Genomic DNA, 17,942 nt, shown 5'->3' on the forward strand with positions numbered 1-17,942 from the left:
TATTGGCATGCCATATTTTTGTCCCGAGTTAGTTATCACTGTTTCAATTGCAATTTCGAGAGTGAATCTCGCATTTATTTATAGATGTTGCAGCATGTAATTGGCCATTGGTCCTCTTAGCAGCATGAAAAACAAAACTTTTATTCAATGGATTATACAGTGCTATGCATAAGTTTAGACACCCATGCTAAAGTTGGCTAAAAAGAGGAATAAAAAATCATCTTTTGGAAATTGAACTTAATGCCTTAATTTAAAAAATTAGGAAAAATCCAACCTTTAAGGACACCAATTTTCTTTGTGAATGAATAATGTATCGTAAATAAATAAATGTTCTTCCTTGAAATACAGGGTGCATAAGTTTGGACACCCCTATGTTAAATTCCCATAGAGGCAGGCAGATTTTTATTTGTAAAGGCCAGTTACTTCATGGATCCAGGATACTATGCATCCTGATAAAGTTCCCTTGGCCTTTGGAATTAAAATAGCCCCACATCATCACATAGCCTTCACCATTCCTAGAGATTGGCATGGAGTACTTTCTATAAGATCATCTCTCAATGCAAATCAAACCAGCTATTAGGCTAACTGAAATAAAACCATGTCAATCTCTAGGTATGGTGAAACTTATGCACCCTGTATTTTAAGGAAGAACATTTATTTTTTTACGATACATTATTCATTCACAAAGAAAATTGGTGTCCTTAAAGGTTGGATTTTTCCAAATTTTTTAAATTAAGGCATTAAGTTCAATTTCCAAAAGATGATTTTTTATTCCTTTTTTTAGTCAACTTTAGCATGGGTGTCTAAACTTATGCATAGCACTGTATGTAGCCTCGAAAGATGCCTTTACAATCACTAAAAAGCTGTGACTCATCTCAGTTCGCAATCTCACAAAGTTTCATTCAAATCAAAGTTATCTACACTGCTGAATGAATATCTTACTTACATCTTTTCTTTGTTTGTTAATGAGAGGATTCACGAGCGTGCATAACTAATACTCCTACGGTTTGAGTGTTGAGTGGATTCTCACTAAATAAACACCTCTGATTGGCCATTGCGTTCAAGAGATCAACAAATATGTATGTTGTTGGCTACATTTCTCCCCTCTTAAAAAAACGTAATAAATAGTAACATTTGACGTTCTCCAGAGCACAAACACAAATACGCACTGGAGCGTTTGTCAAATGTTTCACCTGTATGATTTTATTACAGCATTAACTGATGGTTCTCTTGCTTTCATTTAAGAGCGTTTTATATTTAAATTTGACTATGTTTTGTTTTTACCCATGTTTTCATTTAAAAAAAAAAATGATTTGTGATCAAACATTAGTTGACGGACCCTCTGCAGTACTGCTCTGCAGACTCAGGTCGAAGACCTTTGGACTAAAGTATGATTAAAAGTCAATATACTTAGTTTTCCTAGAGGTTTGGCTAACACAAAGATCTGATATCGTCACTGTCTGGAAGGATGACATAAGGTCCACACATCACATTCTAGTGTTAATCGTGTTTTGTGCAGAAATCTTTAAATCCCGACATGAACTGCTCGATAAGCCCAAACCTACTGCTGTTTGTGTCCACCTCAATTATGTGATGTGGACAAAATAGCAACTGTGTTAATAATGGGAAAGCAGGATTTGTTTGGTTTGACTGCTAGGTTTCAGGGTGTGTGTTTAGCAGGAATAGCAGAACAAGTTTTTTTTATTTTTTATTATTAATTTACTGTGATTTTTTGTTATTCCAGAGAGGAGTGGAAAAAAGAAGAGGGAAGCCAAACGCACAAGCAGTTTGAGTTGTATGTGTGCTGTCTGGAGAGCTTAGCGTGATACACAGAGGAATAAACAGAAAGGGCAACGTCTGGGCTGCAACACTCTCTTTCTCTCCCTTGGTTGCGCCCATCCTCTCTCTTTCTGAGCTTCCTGTCTCCATTAGTATAGATGTCTTTCTGCTGTTTTACCCTCACAAATTCTCTTTCTCTCTCTCTTCTCCACTATTTCTCTTTTTCTCTTTATATTTCTCCCTTTTCTTCCTTATTCCATCTTCTTGTCTGTCTGAGGCATGTGAGCGGTGTGTGTGTGTGTGAGTGTTGCTCTGTGCTTTTGGGACCAGCAGAATGTCTGTTTTGAGGACAACAGCGGGGGGCTAATGAAAAGGCTTTGTTGATTTTAACGAATTACTAGCCACTGTAGCCAAAATAAATATAATCTGCTTTTTGGATTAGTTGTCACAGACGATTTTACCTACTGACGGTGATTAAAGAACCGGGCAGACAAGCCGGCCAGCATCTCTCCAGTGACCCCCCTCAATAAAATGCCAATAAATAGCAGCAAATAAAGACTTAGAGCATTAGTTATCTGTAATAAACAGTGACACCCTATATAATGTTGGGGTGGACTTCAAAGCAGCCGGGTTTATAAGCAGAGCAGCCGTAACCCTGTTAGCTGAGCTGCATGCAGGAGGAGCCTGCTCTCCTCTTGTCATGTTTTAGCGATTGCGGTAGTCAGAGGATCATATTATTGTGAGGTAATAAGATATGTTTGGCAAATTATTGTTTTTTTTGGGGGTTATTTCAAAGCAATTTTTTGGTGCATTGTAAATCTGATTGAACGATATTCACACTTATTTATGTGGTTGTAAATGCTTGTAAACCACGCTGACCACTTATATTGGCATTTATTTGCTGATTACGTTGATGCTGCCTTTATAATCTTGAGAATTAAAGTAGTGAAAATGAAAATGCAGATTTTAGATAAAAGATTTTCATCTGAGATCATATTTGATGAGTAGATTTTTATGTGCATTTTAATAACCCACTATGGGGGTACCCACCATTGAAGTCTCAACCGTTGAGGTCCCAACCATGGTCCTCACCATTGAGGCCCTATACCATTGAGGTCCCCACCATTGAGTCCCCCAAGGTCCGGACCTCTGTATTTTTCTGAGGTTTATATAATATCCACCATTGAGGTCCCGATTATTGAGGTCCCCACCATTGAGGTCCGTGAGGTCCGGACCTCTGTATTTTTCCGAGGTGTATATAATAAAGTTTGTGAAAATTAACTAACATTAACTCTACTTGGGTGGTGCACGGATATTGCACAATGCCAAGGTAACTGACCATTTCATCTGAGCTGTCAACGGTCAAACACCGCTTATCAATGTCAAAATGTTTGAGATCATGATGACCAATCAAATCAAAGTAGGCAGGCTTTATGTTCACAGAAGCTGCTGAATGCTGATCACGAATTCCAGCGCGACGCTTCAGTAAACTGCCATGAAATGCAAGACAAACTCAACATTTAATATTTGTCAGCTGTTTTACAATAGAAATGTTAAACAACCAACAGAAATATTTAGAGATGCAAACTAATAAACCGTTGTCAGTTATGTTCAGTTACTATGCAGTGTTTTAAAGTTTAACTCAGTGTTTAATGTCTATTTTGATAAGACGTTTGATAATATTCTCGATAGTACATCTCAAAAATGAGAAGATCATGAATCAGATTGTGGATTGTGATTGTTTGTTATAAGATTGTGATATGAAATTTTGGGAAGATCGTCCACCTGTACTTAAAAGGCTGTTTGTTTTTAAACAGTTGTTTACACTTAGGCCTAAAAATGTTTACATTCTGGACTAAACCATGCCCTCGATATTAATTGAAAATATCCTGATTCTTTATTATTGTTCTGTTCAGTAACATTTACAAAAAGGTTCCATTTGTTAACTTGAGTTTACTTTAGTTAACATGAACAATAAGCCTACTTGTAAAGCATTTGTTAATCTTAGTTGATGTTAATTTCAACATTTACTAATGCATTGTGAATAAGTTGTATCTGTTAATATTATTTAATGGACCTGGGCCAACAATGAACAGATGCATTTTTATTAACTAAATGTTAACAAAGAATAATAGCTATTGAAAAACAACGTATTGCTCATTGTTAATGTAAGTTACGTTTCCAACGTATCATCAGCGCTCAGATTCGCTTCCATGGTGCTGTCAAGTACGTCTTGCAGTCTGTGAGGAAAGCTGAAAGATATTGGCTATTTGAAAAGGGGGAGGAGCCATTCAATATGTCCTGCCTAAGCTTCCTGTTTCAGTGGAAATTACGTCAACACATCATACAAAGCTGCGCATTCCAAGGCACTTCAGTGGGTCTTTAAGTATATGTTATCGAGCTGTGCTTGACAAACAATGTATGCTTTTAAAGCTATTGTTATCTAATTTTTTGGCCTTCAGACATCTTAAAATACACATATGTAGGCCAGGGAAAGCAAGATTTTATACTCAATATTTTTGTTTATCCAATGAAATGTTTATGCTTACTGCCAGTTTCATTTTTGCGCTGGTGCTGCCTGTTCTCCACATATCTCTAAATATGTATCAGTTCGATGGGAAAGCAAGCCCTATTTCTGTTTTCCCAGATTTGGAAAATTTTGACAGCGGGCCCTGCCCGTGTTTGCACTGCGACATGAAGCAAAACGATCAATCAAAGTTAACGGCAAGTATGCAGAAAGTCAGGAGCCTCAGAAGCCGAGATCTGAGAGGCAAAGAACAATGAGCCTCCCCTGACAAACAGTTAAAAAAGCCTTAAGACTACAGTTTAGATCTGTAATGTCATGGAGAATACAAATGAAGGAGCTGTCACTCTCAATTTTCCTGAAAGCCTTTTGATGTTTTCTTCTAAGGATGGCTGTGAGGGGAAACAGGTACCCAAATGTGTCTGGGGCTGCCTGCTCCACTCCTGTGGATTGCTTGGAATATATTCACATGAAAATCAGCTCCACAGAGGTTATTTCCTTGTTTAAAGCTCTTGCTCTCTGTTTTTTTTTTTTAAACTAGGTTTAAGAATTAAACTCCAACCGTAATCAGCTTACACCCCTGCAAAATGAAACTTGTAAAGAAAGTTAAAAACTGAGTTTTTCAAACAAACGTTATGATGGGAAGGGAGTTTAGCAGGGCGAGTTGGCTTTGGACTGCAGTACCAGGGGAATGGCATCACATGGACAATTGATGCAGCTTTAGAGAGGGTGTGAAGCCTGAGACATGGCCGTCAGACAGAATAGGGAGGAACGGGGCACATGTTTGGTGTCGCACTTAAACTTCAGCTGGAGCTGAGTGGGTGCATTGTGGGGAATTCTGCAGTGTTGCGTTCACTTCATGTGAGGTTTGCATAAAAAAATTCACATATCTAGCAGCAAATGTGCAACGACGAAAGTGGATGAGCAGAAATATAATTTTGCTTTGGGAGGATTTTGGATCTTATGAAGTCATTTTATGTAAGTATATGTTTCATTTTTACAGCATATATTATAAAAAAAATAAGCATATACTGTATGGAAAACTAACGCATAGTTGATAAGAGGTAGTATGTGCGTGTGTGTCACCTGATCTTTCCACTTCCTCTGACATCTCTGCACAGGTGCCATGGCGCCCATAAGTGAGGATTAGTGCGTGCGGCTCTGGACTCATTACCAGTAGGTTGTGGGTTCAAATCCTAATGAATATTCATGCCAGATGATAATGATGATCCCAGGGTTCTGTAGGCCCCTCCCTCCACCCCCTCCCTCCTTCAGCAGGTTGATAAAACACTTGCCAAGCTGGCATCCCCTAAGAAATTATTAATTATCTGGTTAATGTGCATCAGGCTGTGTGTCGGTTGATTAATCACCAGTGAGGGGGCTGTGTGCTGGAGGGGGGGCTTTATTTTCCTTTCTGAGTTACTTTACCTTCCACCTTCCTCCCTCCTTTCCTGCCTCCCCCAGCTACTCGCACAGACGCTTTTGTCTCCTTCGCTTTGGTGCAGAGGTTTTCAAGGTTTCTGTATTGATATTGTGGTGGCCAATCAACAATGACTGTGATTTTATACTTTTTCAATGTCTCTCTGGCACCGTGGTTCAATGAAAATATGTTTCCGTTTCTCTAGGTTTTGTGTTGTAATAAGGTTTCCCAATATAGTGATATTTTTTATAGCATAGTTAGCATTAGTTAGGGCCCGATTAGTTCTTTTTTTTTTCTTTTTTCTTTTTTATCTCAAGCATCTTATGATTATAGCAATTAGGTTTCCATGGTACTAAAACTTAAAAAAATTGGAATTTTATAAATGTAATATTGCATTGTTTTTTTTGTTTTTTTTTATGCATTTGACTGACTGTTTCATCCAAAGCAGCTTACATTGCATTTATTAGTTCATGCATTCCCAGAGGATCCATGACATGCTATGGATGGAAGACACAGGGACTTGAAACCTGGAAATTTCCAGGTATGTAAATTATAGCATACAGCATAACTGTATTCAACATTGAAAATAATAAGAAATGTTTCTTGAGCAGCAAATCAGCATATTAAGATGATTTCTGAAGGATCATGTGACACTGAAGACTAGAGTAATAATACTGAAAATTCAGCATTGCATCACAGGAATAAATTACATTTTTAAAATATATTATAATAGAAAAAAAATGGTTTTAAACTAGTTATTTATATATTTTGATGTTGTGTAATAACAAGGAACACAAGGAGTCTGACCAGGAAGGAAGAAATTATTCTTCAAGCGTCTTGAAGACGTTGCCACAGTTCATCTGGATTTAGTCTGTCTCAGTTTTTTCTGTTTCTTCATGTAATCACAGAGAAACTCAATGATGGTGAGATCAGATCTCTGTGTGGAGCATGCTGTTGTCAGACTCCTTGTGCATATAAAAATCTCACTGGATTATTACAATTAATGGCAAAATGAATGTTAGGAAATGTAAACTGACATTTCCTACGGACACACTACAGCAAAAGATATAAATACCTGGCTTTTTTAATGAAAATACTAAGACCTTTCCACGGTACTTTATATGTTTCTTTTATTTACTTCAGGCTTGTATTGACACTGTACGTAATCTTTTTAATTTTCGGGACTGTCAGTTTACTGAAGACTGTTGTCAACCAACAGTCCCATTTCTTTTGTCGAAATCAGTCGCTGCTGCTTGCAGTTAGAGTTTGAGTTTGAGTATGTGTGTGTTTGTTTGGGAAGCCATTGATGTCTCACTGTATCATCCGCAGAGAGCGTCTCCTCAGCCCCAGTTGAGATTAAACATTTAATAGCGTATTACAGCATTTAGCCGTGGTTGTGGCCTCCGTAGGCTTACGCCTGTTTCCCACAGTCCACTGCTCCGTTTCTGCAGTCTGTGAAATCGGGAAGGAAAAGGAGAATTGCATTGTAAACAAAATCCCACAGGGTGGCATGTGATCTCTCTTTCAGGCCGAGCTAGTTAAACGGTGGTGCTAGTTGGATAGAGAAATGGGTTGCCCTGTTTGTGCTCTGAAAATCCCAACAAATATTATATTCCCTTTGCTGACAGCGGCTTGACTGTGCCAAACAATGTTCGTGGCTCAAAGTTCAGCATTTGCATTCGAATTATTTTATCCCCTATTCCTTACAGGGCTTCCTGAGCACAATATGATAAGTAAAGCCAAGTTTACTTTGCTTAATCTCTGCTATTCCCAAAAGTGCAGCAGATAAGGGAGGAAGGGAGAGAAAGAGAGAGAGAGGAGCCACAAACAAATCACACAAAGCAAATCTGTTTACTTGCTGTTAAAAGTCCATCACGTTTTTTTTAACGATCATTGATTTTATTCAAATTTCTTGGGGTCCTGTAATGGCAAACATGCCATTATATAATGGCCAACAGGCCGTTCTGTATAGAAAAAGTAGTTGAGCGAGCCTTCAATGCTCATGTACTTTCATATCATTACCCTATTTAACCTAGAAAGCCGTGATTGGGGATTTGAGAATTGCATCATTAAATTGAAGACTTAATAAACTGAATAAATTGAACAATCATGCATTTTTTTGGCCAGTACTGGGACGTCTGGGAGATTAAATGAGCTGGTTGGACTCCTGAACTGTTGATTCAACCTGTACTATATTTTGGGAACGTTTTCACTATGAGAAAGGTCAATGAATCAGAATTCAGTAAGATCATGCTCTTTCACCACGCATCACCTAATTGATTTGTATATGGAGAAGCATCATTATTATTATAATATGCTCTATAGTTGGCAATTCAGGACTAGCATGTTGTTGAGAGAATGTTTCTATTATTTTTTTCTCTCTCTCTCTTCTGGACACGCACTCCTCTAAGACCAAGTTGCTAATGAGAGCAGGGAACGGAGGTTACGAGGGACTAAAAATAAATGGGTGTATAGGAGTTTGCTCAGTGATTTTTCCCATTGATTAGTCGCATAGCTAATGCACGCTCATTCCTCAGCTCAGCACTAATTAGCATGCTCAGCTCAGCTTCAGACCAGTTGACCAGCAGCTTCTCCGCAGGCTTCCCGCCGCCACTGTGACTCAGAGTACCACCAGCCTCGCTTAGCCCAGCTCTTGCTTGACTAGATGCTTTTGTTCTTTTTTGTTTTGTTTGTTAATTCATTATAATTTAGTGCTAATCATAGATTTAAGTGTTAAAGATGGAAAGATGGTGGGGAAAAAAAAATGACACAAATTTTGGAAGTTATCATAAACCTTGATGTTTTCACTGCATGGCTTACTTGCATTGACTTGCTGCATGAAGTTTGTCCTCCATTGCAGCTTATTCTAGCCAAGAACTGTCCACTCAGACAGGAAGAGACTGTCTGACCTCCTTGTAAAGCGACCAACCACATTTGCTTTGTTTTTATGTCATTTAGAACTTGGATTATCTGAAATGCATTATACCACAATAATAGACTGGCAAAAAGAGACATTAAAAAAGACATTACTGTATGTATATATATATGTATTTGTTTTAAAGAAAAAAATTAAGATGCGTGAAAATACATTTATAAAGTAACAAAATATTTATATTTCAAATTAATGCTGTTCTTTTGATTTTTCTGTTAATCAAAATATGCTGGGGAAAAATGCATCACAATGTCCACGAAAATATTAAGCAGCACAACAGTTTTCAACATTGATAATAAGAAATGTATCAGCATATTAGCATAATTTCTGAAGGATCATGTGACTGAAGACTGGACTAATGGCTGCTGAAAATTATATTAAATAAATATATATAATTTATAAAACAGTTATTTTAAATTGAAATGGTATTTTACAATATTACTGCTTTTACTGTATTTTTTTATCAAATAAATGCTGCCTTGCTGAGCATACAGTAACAGACTTAAAGGAACACATAAATTCTCACAGACTGCAAACTTTTAAAAGGTAGTGTATGTAAAACTCTCAGAAGTTGTGTGAAGCCAGCTAAGCACCTTTTCATTAATATTTTAACCATAATTTGAGCCAGGTAAGATGCATGTATGAAATCATTAATGCCAAATTTTGTTATTGAAAAAGAATCTGAAAGTAGAATCAACTGAAAGTAGGACTCCATGTCTATCTGAACAAATGAAACATTGCCTCAACTTCCTTTAGTATTCACCGCGATTGATTCAAGCCACTCGACATATGTAATACACCACTATAGTATTGTATCACACTTACATGGAATGACATGATGTAGTTAGCCGCTACGCTAATGATTAATGGCGATAGCAACCTGAAGGCCCTATAGTGCTGCGTGATTGCTTTATTTGACTCTCTTCATGCCTGTTCTCAGTGCCCGCCAAAAAAAATAAAAAATCCCTGACGCGATGCTATGGGAAGCGTTTGAGAAAGTGCATGGCAGTATCATAGCGGCACTTAGAGGGGGATTAGATTCTCGTCAATGTGCCTCTGAGGCTGTGCTAAAGTTACCCCTCGCAAGCCCTGGCCATTGACTGCTACTCTAATGGCCTAGTCTGTTTCCTCCTGATGGGCATCGACTGTAGGCCTGATCAATATGGGTTTCCATCCAGAATCCAAGCGGGATGCTCAAAAACCAATAAGCGGGCCGAACGGCATCAGTGAACCCCGGAAGTGAATGAATTAGTTATCAAGTGGTGGTCGCGCTCTGGGTGTTTGTGTTTTTCTCAGGAGTGTAATGGTCACAGTGGTGTAAGCTTTTAATTTTGGGTTTTTCCCTACTCCATGTTTTGGGTTAAATCAGCTAAAGTAATGAAATTTGCTATTACATGCTTCAACATTGTGAGCTGATAGATCAAACCCAAAAATGAAACACAACCTGTCACATTGTACAGTACAGTTACAAAAACGTTTCTGCGGTTCCAGAAATTTGCCATACAAACAAATTTATCATTTTACAAATTATAGTACCTGTCCTGTAAACTGTTAGAATAAAATCAGTACAAAGGAGACAATTTGGAAGAAAATTACCAATACCTTTTCTATGGATTCTACTGGCTTCCGGTAACAGCCGCACGTGAGTCTAGTTCCGGTGGAAGAGTGACCTCTGACTCGACGCATGATGTAGGAGTAGCGTAAGTTTAGGCGAGAGTAGACGCCTCTTGTGGTTTAAACAAATAGGGCTGGGCAAACAACTCAACCTCTTCTCTTATATTGAAATCCTCTGACATTTTTTTCTTTTTGTTTTGCTCTATCCTTTGCGATTTTGCGTTCGTCAATACGTCATGCATCGGGTCAGAGGTCACTCTTCCACCGGAACTAGACTCGCATATGGCTGTTACCGGAAGCCAGTGATTATAGTTTATAAAGTTGTAAATATGGATTTTTTTTCCGTACAAAACGCATCGCTTCGCTTAAGAAGATTCAGAAAATAATTAAATTTTTTGGATGTTTTTGGGTGAACTTACCCTTTAATGTGGAATTATTATAATTAGAAATAAGTAAATTCTAAATAATAAGAATTATAATAGTAATTGTGTGTGCGTTTGTGTATATGTATGTGTGTGTGTATATATGTATATATTTTCTATACCTTCACTCAAGGTGTACTCTACGTCCAATCAACACTTACATACAGTAGGGCAATATGAATGGCAAGATGGCTGATTCCATGGTGGAACTGATAATATGAGTATATTTTCAGTCCCATGATTGCATTTTTTTTTCCCACCGTGTGTCTATTCTTTGCCACATTACCTCACCATCTTAGCTTAGCTTGAGCATCTCCCTGCGTTGGAATCCAGTTTCCAGCCCCATTCACGGCAGCCAGGGATCAGATCTCAGCCTCACTCAATCTTTACCCTGGAGAATGTGCATTCTTTCAGTCAAACCTATCGATTGACTCTATTCCTGGACCTCCAGTGAGCCTGTCCCAGCCCAGTTTGGTTCCTCAGCAACATTAACTCTGACGGCTCAGGATCGCCCCATGGCATCTTGGCAAATGAGGGTCTCTCGTTGTCTCACTCTTTACAATGACGCAGAATTTTAACTCCGATCTCCCTGATCAGTCTCACCGCTGTCTGTTAAGAGCGCTCTTTGTTTTGCAGAAGTCGCTGGTTCAATATTATGGCATCCCTGGTGACATGAGTAGAAGAGCTATTATAACTGATGCTCCAGAGGAAGGGGAGGAAAAAGCCAACGGTGTGGTTTGGGTTCTTCGCTGAGAGCTCTGGTAACCTGACCCTCACCGTCCAACCGGAACAGGAGGAGGGATGATCAGGGGACTTGTTGCAATCGCGCAACCCTATTCCCAACCGCACGCACATACACACATGAACACGCTCCTCCTGTCATGCCCACCTTCTTTCTTCCTTTCCTTTTTTTCTGTATGGAAATACGTGCCTGCCATTATTGGTGTATTTCTTTAGACGTGTCAGGAATTCGAGGCTCGGGGCTATAAGAGTGGCAGAGCTTCAATTGGCAGCAGTCAGGTTAATAAATTCTGAATAGAGATGCATAAATCAGTGAGAAGGCCTCGGTTTTTTTTTTTTTTTTTGCTTTTCTTCCTCCTCTCTAAAAAGAGGCCTTCAGAGGATTGTTGTCTATCAGTCCAGAAAATGGAGAGGAGAATGCCTTCAATACCCAGGGCTGGTTAGCAGATTGTCATTTTTAGGTTTGATGTTCCTGGGTCTAATTGTCTTTCATGTGAACAATGGCAGCAGCTCTCTGGTGAGACGCGGCGAGCAGGGTAGAGGGAGGGCGGCCCGTGCATAGCAATGTCCTTTTTTATTATTAGCTTGTGAAATTAGCAAGCTGGAAGTCGTTACAAGGATTTTCAGCCATCCGCCATCTCATTCCCTCCACCCCCCCTCAATCCGTTCACTCTATTCTTGTTAATTGTAATGCAGGGTTTGAATTTGTTTGTGGACTCGCCGACAATAGCAGCGACGAAGTCCGTGTTAATAGACTTTTACTCATACCCCTGCACTTCCAGTTCAAGTCCTAATAAGGTGTCTGTCGTAGAGGCGGAATTTGTTTAAAAAGCGTGGTAATTGATGTATTGCGGCGAGTGTGCAGCCCTGCTTGATTAATGTATGAGTGTGTGTCCGTGTGTGTGTGTGTGCGAGGCGTGTTTTTTCTTCTTTTTTTTTTTTTTGGTTGAGCCGATTTTAAAAAGGCCTCTTAACTGGGTCTGGGGATAGTGGCAAATGCTCTGCTGTAAACTACTTCATAGCAGCTGTTAAAGAACCTGACAGCTGCTGATGTCTCACGGGGTTTCGTGCTTTTTTCCCCCGTCCTGATCAGAGGAGGAAAGGGGTGAAAAAAAGAAAAAGAAGTGTAGGCGATATAGTCCTTGTCAATAATTGCAGCACTTAAAAATCTTATAGAGGTTTTTTTTTTTCTTCATAGTGACTATCCCCTGAGATGCAGTTTCAAAGGTTCATTTAGTTTCACTTTTATGCCTCGGGGCTGGAGCAGAGAAAAAGAGTTTATTTTCACCAAAGTGATTTATCTTGGTTTAGTCATTTTGAAGTTACCATAGTTGCAAATAATGGACACTTAAAGTTCACCTAGGCGGTTGGCCAGGTTAAAGCTTACCTCAGCAATTTATAGCCACTGGTGCTTTAGTAGATTTTAAAGCCCATAGGACTGTTCACATATATTTGTGGACACTTTATCGTAGAAATACTCTCCACAGCTTTCTGTGTTTGGTTTATTGGTGATATGATGTCATGGGTCTCTGTGCTATAAAGATGGCCACCCCTTCTTTCTCACTACCTTCATTTAAGGCTGCAAATTGGTTGTTGACATGAAATAATTCCTGATGTCAAAATGATGATGCATATAGTTATTGGTTTGGTTCCATTAAAGTTTACACATCTTGCGATCTGACATTTACTAACTAAAACTATGTATTTATTAATTGCAGCTTTTATGACCTCATATTAATTGAGACTATATGAAGTCACATCGTTATTTATTTACTTATTTATCATTTTATTATTCATATTATTATTATTATTGCAGATTATGACCTCATATTAATTGTAGTTTTAACAATTCATGTCACATCGTAAGACCATTTAAAATCAGGGTGATTTAAAAATTATGATAAAAAATATTGTTTTAATATTGATATTCTTTCAAATTTAACTACCTATAAAAGTAGAGCATACCATTTGAAAGTAGTCAAAAAAATATCCACTTGACCTGAAAGTATCTTGAAGGCCAGTTATTCGGTTGCTCTGCTTTTAAAGCGATGTGACATTTTTTGAACCACTTTCTGGCCTGGAAATAGAAATGCAAAGAACATGGTACAATGCTAAAGCTGGAATATAATGTTCCGTTCAGTCAGTATAACACTCTATTCTTTTTTTAAATGTCCTCAGCTTGCGCTCCATCCTTTTCTGCAGCTCATCATCTCCACCGTCAGCCTAATTCAAAGCCCAGTATCAGATACGGTCCTAACAAACGCTGCGCTCAAGGCAACTGGACCTCAATTATAAAACAGCTCCACCGGTCATGGGTTAGCCTGCGCGAATCTGACGTCCCACCTAGACACACGTGTACACACACACACACACTCACAGTAAGAGTGGCCTGAGGCTTTCCATTCTAATTGCCACTCCACAACAATGTGGCAAAGAAACGCCTTTGTTATCGGCCCTTAGTGCGTAAGAGATCTGCCGATAATTAAAGCTAAAAGCCCTGGAAATTCTCTTTGATAAGGCATAAATATGATTTCCTTCCTAATACTTTATTGAAGATAAAATGCTATTTAAACAAACACTTCTGGTATTAGTAGACTCAATAAAGAGGGTGCTTGCGGCCAGAATGTGAGGTCTTCCCTTCCAGTCACTTCTTAATCAGTGTATTAATGTAGATACAGTACATGTTGATAGAACAAGGGGGTTTTCTGCCCTTTATAATATTCAAACAAGATTTTTTTGTGGTGTGTGAGTATTTGTGTGCCCTTTCACACCCCAGATAACACACTCTTGATGGAGTCAGGTGTCTGGCCTTTATCAGTTCAGCAGATTAGAATGAGATTAGGGGAATAGAGGAATAACACACACAGTTTTGGCTCGTCTGAATATGGAGAACAGCTCTCCATGCTGTTCTTTGGCTGCACAAATTGACTACATCTGAAGTGGCAATTTCACTGTTTAGATAAGCTTTATTGGCTTTTTGGAAGAATATGTCAAATTGACAATTTTATAATTATGCTCTGTTTGAGAGCTATTGTAGCGGTTGAATAAAACCTAACGGCACCAGTTCAGCATTCACTGTAATAGCCTGAACAAGCAATTGTATTATTGAGAAGTTGGTACAATTTAATTGTATTATCATGCATAGTGTATGCTAATACTTTTTTTGTGTGTGAATATGTATTATGAAGCACATATTATGCAGCATTTTTGCCTTTTTGTATGCGTCACCAGCTGGCACATCTTACTATTCAAAGCGAATATAAAACGGTGAGCGAGTACACCTGGTTAAGGCAAGAATTGTTGCTGCTCTGCAGTCTGACAAGGAAACACAAAGAACATTTGAAGATGTAGTATGTGATTTTTTTATATTTATTTTTTTATGTTAAAACGCTTGCTTTCTCCTATCCCAGCTTAATATGTCAAGACAGCTAGAAGCAAGTTGATTCTCTCAAAGTTCAAACATTATCACACTATCAACACATTGCTCTATTTGGTTGAGCATCCTTCCCAGCAACAGCAATATTGACTCAACCAATGTTTGCCTGACCAATGGCAAATAAAGGGTGTTTTCAGAAAAAGAAAATGTTTGAAAACAGTCATTATTTTTCATTTGGTGAGGCTAGCAGCACAGAAATTACACACTTCACCTTGATTAAAATAAGATTTCGAGGTCAGTACAAGTTAAGATCAATCTACAGCATAATTTTTTTGGCTAGATTCGTTCCTATTTTTTTTTAAGAAAAAAAAAAGAAGCAGCAAAAACAGGTTACAGTGAGGCACTTACAATTGATGTGAATGTAACATTTCTGGAGGATTTAAAAGCAGAAGTGTTGAGCCAACAATTTTTATAACATAATTTATATTAATTAATCTGTCAACTTGTATTTGAGATGTAAATGATTTAATTGATAATTGTTACAGTCATTTTAATGTCCATGGCGTTTCTTTTTGTCATTGAATTTGATATAAATTATTTTTAAAAGCATGTTTATGTCTTGTGGCTATACTATTGAAACAGTAAGTATTTTAACGGTTACGAATCTGCCTCATTTACCTTAGTAGTAATAGCCTCACCCTAACCAAGATTTAGCTTTTTTGACGAAAAGGGACAAATAGAAATTAATATTTGTGGTTATCAACTTAAAGGTGCTGTAAGTGATCCCGGGAGACGTTACTTCTTGTTGACATTCGAATTGTTGTCAAACAAAACGGAGGCTAGCTAGACCCTCCCTCCTCCTCATCCTGTCTCCTCCCTCCTCCCCTCCCTTCCGACATAAAGGAAAGTCAAAATAGTCACTACAAACAAAGTTAAGTTTTACTGATACTTCATTCAATGTGTAATGTCGCCAAGTTAGATAAATTCTTTTATATATTGCAGAACAGAATGCAGAAAACATAAACATTATCTTAAAATCGTTTCGCCACCTGAGGTAATAACTATAGCTCCCATACAAGGACGCAATAATAGCATGATAATGTTAGCTTCGCGTTTCCCAGTGAGCATAAACAACGGCTGCGGCGTAAACAAATTTAGTCAAAGTTGTCAATAGCCTATAAATGAACATTCAAATTCATAACAAACAGTGGGTGAAAACAATCGTTCACACAAATTGTCGCCCTACTGTGAATTTGCTTGATCATTTACAATAGAGATTGATCGCTGCTAGAAACATACATGTTGTATTCACCAAAGTTAACGCTGACTGCATAGTTCTAGCTAATTACATCCTTGTGTTGGTTTGGCGAACATGAACGTTAGTTTAGAAAGAAAACTGGATTTACCTGTTCCGCAAAAACACAGCAACTGAATGTCGGATTGGAAGCCCTTCTGCCGGCGGAGTTCTCGCCACCTTTCTAATGTTTTTCCGATGTAAACTCGGGACTTCGCACGTTCCTTATCCTTGTCCCTCTTCTTTGCAATTTGTTCATCGGAACGTCGTCTCTTTGGTCGTGTGTCGGCCATAATTCAAACTTCCCTCTTCATGCTTCTCTGTTCTCTCTCCTCCACACACCCCCTTCACGTGCACGCGCACTAACCCCCCAAACTCCACCCTCCAATACTTCTTGTCGGTTATTGGCTGGAACTCTGTTTATTATGTTTCGTGGTGCGGGTGAGCCCAGTTTGTTTTTGTTGCCGTTTGTGGAGCCTGTGGTGTCTACAGAGACCGCGTTTTTTACAGTGTGTTCAGGGGACAGGCAGCTAGCGGATAGTGAGGAGATGTTTGCTGTATGTGACAAAAAATGTTTTGGCCTAAAAAACACGTTGCATCACTTACAGCACCTTTAATGCCACTACTGCTATCAGTTGATCTTAATTTGTACTGTAAATCATGGACTTCCAGTATATAAAATCATCCAGGTTTTCCTGAAGACAAAGTCAAAACCACACACAATCTCGCCTCAGTGGAAACCTCCCTTTGAGGCCCCTCCTGCAGTAATTTCACTACCCAATTACAGTAATGTGGCGTGGAGGAACGGGTTAGATGTTCCCACCCTAAGGCACAGCCTGGCATTCATAATCCTTTAGAAGCACTTAAGAAATTGATGTTAGCGCCTCTGCGTCTGTTAGCTAGCCTGCGGCCGGCCTGATTGCATAGTCTCCTCCCTTTAATTGGATCATCAGAGTGTGATCTGAGTTTTGGAGCTCAGATTATGTTAGCCTGACTTTGAGTCTGCTAACCTGAGCGGGGCTCTGCACTTGCTACCTGTGCTGACCTCAATGTGCCTAAGTGCTTCTTCTCATCAGGGTCTTTGGCCACTGTATCAAAGCAATCCCAGGTGCTTTATTAATTTCTTATGTATATTTATATGTGGTATCCCCAGGTTGTCTATTTGAGTGACTGTTCCCTCTTAGAGAGTCAAAATAGATCATTTGGAGAGGTGAAATCTTTTGTGAGGATGAGGAGGTTGTTTTTACTTCAGCTCAATAGGATGTTTTTGTAAGTTCACTGCTTACTGATTAATTGATTTATTATATTAAAATATGCACAGCAGTTTGTCATAGCTGTGGCATAATTGTTAGTCCTCGTGCTCAAGATATGTTGAATTCTCATCCCTGCTGAAAAGATGAGCTTTGACAGACATGAACTTTGTTACTGCAATAACACGTTCTTGTGTTCAAAAAGTGCTGACGACTGAATGAAACAGAATGGGGGTCTTGTTTTTATTTTTTTATATAATGGTAACACTTTACAATAAGGTTTCGTTTGTTAACAATAACTACACTAGTTAACGAACTAACAATGAACAATACTTGTACAGCATTTAATATTCTTAGTTAATGTTGATTTCAACATACATTTTTAAGATCAAAAGTGATATCTATTAATGTAATGCTCTGTGGACTAACATTTTTATTAACAATTAATAAAAGTTAATAAATGCTGTAAAAATGTATTACTCATTGTTAGTTCATGTTAGTTAATGCTTTAACACATGAGATCTTATTGTAAAGTGTATTAACTCATAAAAGTAATTCTGTTTGTGTGTATAGATTTACAGTAAATAAAA

General features: G+C 38.4%; 1 protein-coding gene across 2 annotated transcripts in view; it reads left to right on the forward strand.

The window, feature by feature from the left end:
* esrrga (estrogen-related receptor gamma a) overlaps nt 1-17,942 on the forward strand; it is a 168,852-nt gene that overhangs the window by 38,465 nt on the left and 112,445 nt on the right. The window lies entirely within an intron of this gene.

This window comes from Scardinius erythrophthalmus (genome assembly GCF_964197995.2).
Source record: "Scardinius erythrophthalmus genome assembly, chromosome: 19".
NCBI classification, from domain to species: Eukaryota; Metazoa; Chordata; class Actinopteri; order Cypriniformes; family Leuciscidae; genus Scardinius; species Scardinius erythrophthalmus.